The sequence below is a fragment of the Scylla paramamosain genome, chromosome 1 (assembly GCF_035594125.1).
Source record: "Scylla paramamosain isolate STU-SP2022 chromosome 1, ASM3559412v1, whole genome shotgun sequence".
NCBI classification, from domain to species: Eukaryota; Metazoa; Arthropoda; class Malacostraca; order Decapoda; family Portunidae; genus Scylla; species Scylla paramamosain.
In genome coordinates this window covers 6,900,001-6,910,000 of record NC_087151.1, presented here as the reverse complement: position 1 = coordinate 6,910,000, position 10,000 = coordinate 6,900,001, and the positions used below count along the sequence as shown (strand labels likewise).

Below are 10,000 nucleotides of genomic sequence, written 5' to 3'. Positions count from 1 at the left end.
CTACTCACGACCGCCACGAGGGCTCGTTCACCGAGCGTTAGTTATCTTCTACTTGGCAGACTGAACACATGTTCAGACTTAATGAATTATTTTTTGTGACCATTCATTCCCGTATTACCGTCATTGAAAAAAAATATATATATACAAACTACATGAGCAGAAAGCGTGAGGAAGATTGTTCCCTGAATTTTGCGCCTCCGAATTTTGCTGCAACGAGGACGAACACTTGTGGTTTATTAGTGGGAGAAAGGACTGAATATATATTCTGTGCCTCAGTAATGTCTTGCTTGCTTAGTGAGTAATGTTCGCCATTCCCAGCGCAGTGAGAATTTCTCATTCGAATAATCATGGTAAGTGTTCTGCATATTGACGTAATTAACTGGTCGTCTCCCGGAGAATATTGCCGTGGTATTTTTAAACGCTATTGTATTTATCTTCTACTTTTAACCATCCTGCAAATTGCAGCCGTGGCAGGGTGGGAGGGTCACGAGGCATGAGGGACGAAACATTGGGACGGGCAGAGGGAGGGGGAGTTAGCGGGATGCTAGTCACCACTCTCAGCAGCAGCAGCGTTAACGACCTCCCTGCCGCTGAGTGAGGCAGGCCAGGTACTTTTAGTTATATTTAATTAACCTGAGAAACTCACCTGTCCCACCAGACCACCCACGTCGCGAGGCGCACCCATTGTGGCCCTCAATGGCGCGTGGCCATAGGGTCGCCCGCCCGCCCCTCGCCGGCCCACTCTCACCCTTGCGTCGACTCGCTCAGCGGAGGCGCCACGCGAATATTTTACAAGGAATTAACGAAACTTGAATCGCATAATGCTGGCGCTGGATGCAGTGACGTCACTCGTTAGGGCAGAACAAACTCCTAATGAAACCAAGCTGTGTGAGGGGAAGGCTGGATGGGTGGAGGAGTGGGCGAGTGGAGGGGTGGGCGAGTGGAGTGGTGGGCGAGCGAAGGGGTGGAAGGGCGGAGGGGTGGAGGGGTAGAAGGGTGGACGTCATTAGGGTGGCAGGCAATTATGAGCGTTGGACACTGGACTTGACCCTCATGAAGATAGACAGAACTCTCACATAGCATAATTAACACAGCCATAAACAAGTCACTTATAACTTTATACACCACGAACACCACCGCGTTCCTCTCCTCTCCCTTCCCGGCCCTTCCGTCCCCCTCACTCTCATCAGCCGCGCAGCTCACACCCTACGCACGCCCACAAAAAAAAAAAAAACAGTACACACACACACACACACACACACACACACACACACACACACACACACCCTTGCCTGTCACTTGGAAGGCCGAGGTTTGTATCCCGTTCACCCTCAGTTTCCTAAAGGTTTTTCCCCGACGAATGAACAACCTAGCACATCGTTTAGGGAGATGGAAGTTACACCCATTGCACTGTAAACCACTTCAACACTTATTTCGCTCAGTGGTAGGAGTGTACAGTAGTGGTGTCAATTTTAGGTGATCTCCCTGGTTAATGTCCTTCCGGAGCAGCAAGATGGGTGTGGTATGTGAAAAGCCTCAGCGTTATCCGTAGATCGCACAGTCTGAGCTGCAAACCCCTCTAATGGCCGTCAATTAGGAGTCCAGCACGTGGTTCTCAAGATTGTGGTGAATTACAAACAGTAAGAACTTAACTTTCACCGCAACAATTTCAAATGCAAATGAAGTCAAGCCGCAATTTAATGCAGATCCTCATTTCATTTTTTTTTCAACGCCATTTACCTCAGTTCCTCAACCCCTGGACACACACACACACACACACACACACACACACACACACACACACACACACACACACACACACACACACACACACACACACACACACACACACACACACATAGACACACACACATACACACATCATCTCACCTTCACAAGCTGACAAATCGCTGCCTTTTAGTCGTGAGGGAGGCGTGAGAAATGCCCGGCCATCCCTCACGCTAGTTGTGTGCTTCACGCGGGCACTTTAATTATGGGGGAAAAATAACCACACAAGTCGCAGATGGTAGAGAATTGCCTGCCTGCTGGAACTGAGAGAGAGAGAGAGAGAGAGAGAGAGAGAGAGAGAGAGAGAGAGAGAGAGAGAGAGAGAGAATTTACATAGATACAGACCACACAAGACAAACGTTCTTCCCATTATGGTAGTGGCAACAGTCTCCTCTCATGTTTAGTGTCCACGACGTAGCGGGAATCAGACGGGTAACAGGCAAGGCAGTTCCAGAAAGACTTCATTATGCTTTACAGTGTTCACCCGCCATCTGGCTGCCACCTCCTTGTCGCCGTGTCACCGGCTAAGCAAATCACGATCGAACTCCAAATTTGGGTTTATTGCTTTTATTTGGTGTCAGTACTTGTCGTCAAAGAGAGAGAGAGAGAGAGAGAGAGAGAGAGAGAGAGAGAGAGAGAGAGAGAGAGAGAGAGAGAGAGAGAGAGAGAGAGAGAAATTCAAACATAAAAGGACACGAAAGAGCAACCAGACAGAGAGAGAGAGAGAGAGAGAGAGAGAGAGAGAGAGAGAGAGAGAGAGAGAGAGAGAGAGAGAGAGAGAGAGAGAGAGAGAGGCAGACAAATAAAAAGAAAACAACTGGAAATTGGAGTGACTGCTGTAATGGGACGTAATGCAGGAAGGCAGGATGCCAATGACGCGCAGGAATGAGGAAGATGGACGAGGAGGAGTAAGAAAAGACAAAAAAAAGTAAAGAAATATGAGGAGAAAGCAGAAACTAAACAAGAAAACGAAAATGAATGTTGGAGAAAGGAGGGCTAGACAGATTAATTTAATATGCAGGAAGAACATTAAAAAATGAGAGAGAGAGAGGGATGATGAAGATGAAGAGAGGAAGAGGAGAAAATAATACATACAATAAAAATTCAAGCAGGAAAAGACGTGTTCATTGTAACAAGGTTGTTTGAGGGAACTAACGTCAGCTACACTCTAATCTACAGATAATCTAGAGGTAATGCACAAGGAAGAGAGAGGAAAGATAGTGAAGGAAGAAAAGAGAGGAAAGATAGTGAAAGAAGAAAAGAGAGACAAAATTATAATGATACCAATGTTTTTTCCATTATCTGGTAATAGAATACAAAGAAGTGTTGCTGCATCATCTGGTTTATTTTCATTAATGTGGTGTTTTCTTTTATTGTTTCCAAAGTTTTATTCTCCACAAAAAGAGCTGAGATTGTTCGAGATATCAACAGAGTATCAATATTTCTGCATTACTCGATTTATCTGTATTTGTCTACTTTTTTCTTCTTTTTATGTTGCTAAAGTATAATTGCCATCAACATACATTAGTAAACTTATCTTAAACATACAAATCATCATTAGTTTTGTTTCTGAGCTTTGCGAATAACTCATATAATTTAAGCAGTCGAGTCAGGAATTACACGCCTTTAATTAATCAATTTGAAATAGTATAGTGTCTGTGTCTGAGTGATCTTTTTTTTTTATTGCTTCGATTTCCAAGTGAAGGAGTTAACGTTGGCATATCTTAAATCGATGCCATTTCCTTCATTCCTGCGACCCCAGTAAAGTTATCGTTAATTAATCGAGTTAGCTGTAATCACTCTGCTGGTCAGGAGTTTTTACCGTCACTGCTACAATATTTACAAAGCCGTTAAGGAAAAGAGTTTTGCTTCATTTGATTCGAACTTCATACGAATATTTTTTTCATCTGTCCTGGATGGCAGTGTTTGATCGATCCATTGCGAAACAGTCGTTAGGAAGGGAAGAGACAGAGGAGGAAAAGAAAAAGTAGGAGAGCATGAAGGAGAACCAAACCTTTAGAATTCTGCATGGCCATTTGTGAACTAATTCTAATTACTTGATAAAGAGATAGGATAGTACGGAAGAGGAGGAGGAGGAGGAGGAGGAGGAGGAGGAGGAGGAGGAAGAGGAGGGGGAGGAGGAGGAAGAAGAAAAATAAGACCATAGTATGTAAAGTGGCGGTGACGGGTGATCGCTCAAAATATCCCACCCTACTTTAGCCACTTCCTGTGTATTATCTCGAGTCATTTGTTGGTGCGGGAGTTGCCCGGAGCGCTGCGGGAGGTTATGTAAGCAGGGCAAGGATGAGAGAACGCCTTGTGAGAGAGAGATAAGAAAACGTAATATAAGTAATAAAGGGATAAATGGAAAGGAAGAAAAAAATGAAAAAGGTGAGTTGAAGGAGAGAGAGAGAGAGAGAGAGAGAGAGAGAGAGAGAGAGAGAGAGAGAGAGAGAGAGAGAGAGAGAGAGAGAGAGAGAGAGAGAGAGAGAGAGAGAGAGAGAGAAAATACATATTGTTAAAGTAGGTTGAGTGTTAGTGAAATTCTTCTTGTGTGTGTGTGTGTGTGTGTGTGTGTGTGTGTGTGTGTGTGTGTGTGTGTGTGAGCGTGTAGACCAACAAATAAGTACACAGACCAGTATTTCCCCTTATCACTATTTCACATTTTTACATGCAGAGTCCTTTCTTAATCACTTGCTTCCCACCTCCTCTTTTTTTGTGTGCCTATCGCATTCCTAATCTTCCCTTTCTCGGTTTGCTCTTCACCGCCGGCTTATTCATTATCTGGTATCTCTTTATCAGCGCGGCCTGGCTATCTGTCCACTTATCTCCCACACTCTGTCCGTCACTCCGCTCCGCTACACGTCTGCCTCTGATAATGAACAATTGCTTTTTATATCTCAGGACTTGCCAGGAGGAACACAGGGAGATAGAGGAGACGAAGTGTTGAGGCAGGAGGTTTAGGAGAAGGGTGAAGAACAGGAGAAGGAAAGGGAGGAGGTAGAGAGGGAGGAGGAGGAGGAGGAGGAGGATCATGATGTCATAAATTTAGTAAAAAGAATATCTGAAAGTTCGTAAATGAGAATAACAGAGAACGAAGTAGAAAAAGAACAGTGGCAATGATACCGAGGAAGTGATGAATTGTTAAAAGTGGTGAATGTGAAGGTAGAAAGATAAATAAGCGCAGAGAGAGAGAGAGAGAGAGAGAGAGAGAGAGAGAGAGAGAGAGAGAGAGAGAGAGAGAGAGAGAGAGAGAGAGAGAGAGAGAGAGAGAGAGAGTAGAAGAAAAAGACGCGGGGATGTCATAAATTTATTAAAGTATATATGTAAATGTAGCTAAAAAATGAAGAGACTGAGAAAAAGGAAGAGAAGGAGGAGGAGGAGAAGAAAAGAGAGAAGAAGAGAGAAGTGAATAAGTAATACAGAGATTTCTTTATAACTTGATCCTATCTTAACTGTTTAGCATAATCGCAGGAAGCACTCTATCGACAAACACACACACACACACACACACACACACACACACACACACACACACACACACACACACACACACACACACACACACACACACACACACACAGGGATGATAATAAACATGACCACAACAACAAGACTCCAATGATAATCTACCTCACTTGATCCTTGCGTTTGTTACGAGGCGCCGCGACTGATATAGTGGGGCAATTATACCAGCGTGGAGCACCTGGGGCGAGGAAGGCAAGGAGGACAGGAGGCAGGCAGGTAGAGAGCATGGTAGGGAGGGAGGGAAGGAAGGCTCGCGTCCCTTCGCCCGTGGCCTTACATTTTGCAGGTGCGACCCTTTACTAAAACAGGTCGTCAGCCTCTACTCAGATACTTCTCCTCCTCCTCCTCCTCCTCCTCCTCCTGCAAGAAATAGACGTGTCATTAGCCAGTCGTCTCTCGTTAAGGTAGAATTAGAATTTAAGAAACTTCAGTCGTGGCTTTTCTTTTACGTATTACCATTGTTATTATTGTCTTCAGTTTTTTTTTCTTTTTTCTTTTTCTATAAAGGCTCACTGGTGGGTCGGTAAGATTGTTAATGATTTTGTTGTTGTTTGTTGTTGTTATTGTTGTTGTTGTTGTTGTTGTTGGTCTCGCATTGTTGAATATATTTTTGTCTGTGAGAGTGCGTGTTCATATTTTTATAATGAAAAATGTGTATTATGTATTTATTTATCCTGTTTGCTTGTTGGTTAATTAGATCCTCATTTGTTTGCTGATTACACGCTTTGGAAATATTTTTACATCATGTATATTAATTTATTCGCACATTTGCTCATTAATCTGCTCCTCGACAGAGAGAGAGAGAGAGAGAGAGAGAGAGAGAGAGAGAGAGAGAGAGAGAGAGAGAGAGAGAGAGAGAGAGAGAGAGAGAGAGTGAGTGAGTGAGTGAGTGAGTGAGTGAGTGAGTGAGTGAGTGAGTGAGTGAGTGAGTGAGTGAGTGAGTGAGTGAGCGAGCGAGCGAGCGAGAGAGAGAGAGAGAGAGAGAGAGAGAGAGAGAGAGAGAGAGAGAGAGAGAGAGAGAGAGAGAGAGAGAGACTCTGAGTGAGTGAGTGAGTGAGTGAGCGAGCGAGCGAGCGAGCGAGCGAGCGAGCGAGCGAGAGAGAGAGAGAGAGAGAGAGAGAGAGAGAGAGAGAGAGAGAGAGAGAGAGAGAGAGAGTGAGCGAGCGAGAGAGAGAGAGAGAGAGAGAGAGAGAGAGAGAGAGAGAGAGAGAGAGAGAGAGAGAGAGAGAGAGAGAGAGAGAGAGAGATATTTGCCCAAGGTATAATATGCGGTGTATAATATGCATATTAAATGTGAGTTTTTGAGACTAACTGACGCTCATTGAACGTCTTGAATTTGCTTGCGGGAGGAAGAAAAAATACGGAATGCAATTTGTTCCATAGCTTATCATTAAAAGAATGAAAGAATGGAGGTATTGGTCGGCTTTTTACATCAGTCAAATAGACGGAAAATGTAAGGAATGTGAAGACTTTGAGGCGGCGAGGAGTTCAAGAGACAGTGTTGTGTTGTAAGGCTTGAAGGTGTCATTATCGACTGTAGTGAATATGTAAATATGATAAAACGATGCGCTTATCAACATGAAAAAGTTTGTGGGTTTGGGTTTATTAATAATTCTTAGGTTAATGTTCTTGAATGTTTTGTCGGTAACTTCTATTTTATTTATTTATTCATTTTATTTTTTTTTCAGGCTGTATAGTAGATGTTAATGGGGATCTCCAGATATTTTTAAGCCAGTTTAACAAGAATTCTGCGTCAGTAATGAAAAAAAAAAAAATCCATGAGCATCCAACTAATCATCTTTGTTGTTTTCGAAAGTAGTTTTAATGAGAGTCCAAAATGTTTAAGAGCACGGGCCGAATTGCTGACTTATTTTGTCTACCGCTAGATGACTCTTTTGAAACGCCGCACTTCGAACTACCATTACACCTCATGGGAACACAAAGGAAGAACATGCCGCAGCAGATCTAGTGCCCCTTACGAGATCATTTAAAACATAAGAATATACGACTATTAGGGAAGCTAAAAGAACCTGTCAAGCCTTCACGTGGCAGTGCATGAAACTTATCTATTTCTACCTATCGTCCTCCTTCATTGACATATCTAACTTTTCAAAGCTCCATAATGACTCGGTGCTAACAATCTGATTACTGAGGTTATTCCATTCATATATAACTCTATTGTAAGATAATAAATACGAAAGTTTCTCCCCACCCACCGCTTCCTTACCACTACATGTTGCCTTTCCAGACGTACCTACACACAGCCCACAAGATGAATGAGGTGTCCTATAAGAGAGCTTGTATATACGTTGAGCCCAGTGTCTTGTACAGGTTCTGCACTACAATGCTTAGAGGAGCACTGCAGGGAGATGAGGGGTTGAGTCATGCTGAGGTGAGTTGAGGGAGGCATCGAGGGCAGTGAAAACAGCGATAGATGAATTGGAGGGAATGGGTGGCGTGAGACTTGCCTGTGGAACGACCATACACACACACACACACACACACACACACACACACACACACACACACACACACACACACACACACACACACACACATTTCTCTCTCTCTCTCTCTCTCTCTCTCTCTCTCTCTCTCTCTCTCTCTCTCTCTCTCTCTCTCTCTCTCTCTCAGTGGTCATAGGCAAATGTTTACAGAATCGGTCTCAGCTTTGCTTTGCCTCCTTCCCTTTCTGTGTAGATACGTAATATTTGCAAGCCATCGGTCTGTGTCTCGGTGTCCTTGTATTCGTATGCCAATGCGTATGAACTGTATCCATGTATGTATTTGTGGCAGCATATGGTGTACTGAAGTATAATACGATGGCTCGGGAGTAAAGTAAGGGAGATGCAAAGGAAAAATAAAGAAAAAAGTGAGAAAGTAAGAAGATAAGAAAGGCATGTAGGGAAAAGTATGAAAAGTAAGAAAGAAACGTAATAGAGATTTATAGGATTTAGGGAGAGGAGTGGATGAAATATAGAAAGAAGGAGTGGAGAAGGAATGATGAGTGAGAGAGAAGAGCAGGACAAGTGGAAAGTGGCGGGGTGCTGGTGAAGGAGAGGAGTGTGAAGGAAGGCGAGGCAAGAAGGCAAGAAGAGTCACCCACAGGAAGCTCCCCCAACGCGTCCCACGAACAAACACACATCGCGGCCAATGCATATCCAGCACTGTCATGCTTTTCTTGTTATCTAAATTTGCCTGTCTTGTTCCGCTTTCTGTTTTTATGCATATGAAAGAGGCAAAGAAAGACTGTGTTTTGAGTCATTTTGTACGGACATATCTTCATCAAGCAGCAAGGAATGAGCGCTATGTTTTTGTGAGTTGCTTTACACCACTTACCCCGCAGTCCTGTGCTTGATTTCCTTTGGTGTTTCCTCTCCTCGTTCTCTCGTGCTTCACTTTTGTCTTACTTTGTACTGGAGTTCCATAGACCAGTGCAGACTTTCTCGCGCCGCTTGTCATTAAGTGGGGCGGCGACCAAGTACTGCGGTAGTCACAAACAGTGAAAACCAACCACCTCCTGAGGCCATTGTGGAGAAAGTACCGCAGAGTGAGTCAGCAGCAGCAGTACCTGTGAACATTGCACTTATTTCGGGAGTTCCCTGCACGGTCTTCATCAAAAAGGCATCTTGCAGCAAGAGGACTTTTTTTTTTTTTTTACTCTCAGGCCAGATGAAAAATTAATATGCACAGGAAATGAGTTCGTTGACACCCTTGGTTGTGTGTGCCCGCAGGAGTGGCAGGCGGAGTGTCCAGCAGTGTGGGAGCTACTGAACGTTGGGTGACAGGGGTGGAATGTGTCTAGGAAGAGAAATCGATATTTATCTCTACTGCTAAGCATCTGCCATGTCGCTAACACTGTAATGGTCGGCGGGAAGAAATAACAGAGTTGGTGTGAGGAGTTGTAAAGGGGTGAACGCCATGCCAGGACGTGTATCCGCTCTTAAGATTTGGAGTTTATGGAATTGTCGAATGTGTAACATTCTGAAGTGAAGTGCTTTGGTGCTCAATGCAAATAATATAAAAGGAAAAAAAGAGATACATAGCAGCTGAAATTCACAGTAATCGTAAGATATAACAAATATACCATTGTATTTAAAGAAAATGATAATGTCTTTATTGTGAGTCTAAGCTCCGTCATAAAAAGTAATGGCACATGTATTTATTCATGATAAAACCCATATTTTTTGATGAACATAGTTTTCTACATTAAGATTCTTCTTATTTTTTGTTCTGGTAATCTTTATGTGAAAGCAAGTACATTTAACTGCATAAGTTTTATGCATTATAATCCATTAGGTTCATGCTGACCTTACAGTTACACGTCCAATGAGCTTTTTGGCCCTTCAGTGTGCGTGTTAATTACTGGATTCTCAACTTAGCTTCAGTTCATGTTCAAACAAGTGAACGATGAATCCGTCACTGATGGCTCAAAAATGGAAGTTCATCCCATTCACTGGTAGCGAGGACTGATATCTGGTAGACTCAGTGAAGCTGCCGACATCTGGGTTGTGTTATTTCTTGTCCGCGTTGTGAGGATCGAAAAGATTAATTAAAAATAAAGCTTGCTGAAGTCATAGTTCATTAAAAAGTTTTACAGGAGACTTCAATCTCTCTCTCTCTCTCTCTCTCTCTCTCTCTCTCTCTCTCTCTCTCTCTGTGTGTGTGTGTGTGTGTGTGTGTG

The 10,000-nt window shown here is 43.4% G+C and overlaps 1 long non-coding RNA gene across 3 annotated transcripts in view; it reads left to right on the top strand.

The window, feature by feature from the left end:
• LOC135116117 (uncharacterized) overlaps nt 1–10,000 on the top strand; it is a 259,797-nt gene that overhangs the window by 38,831 nt on the left and 210,966 nt on the right. The gene's annotated exons all lie outside the window — the stretch shown is intronic.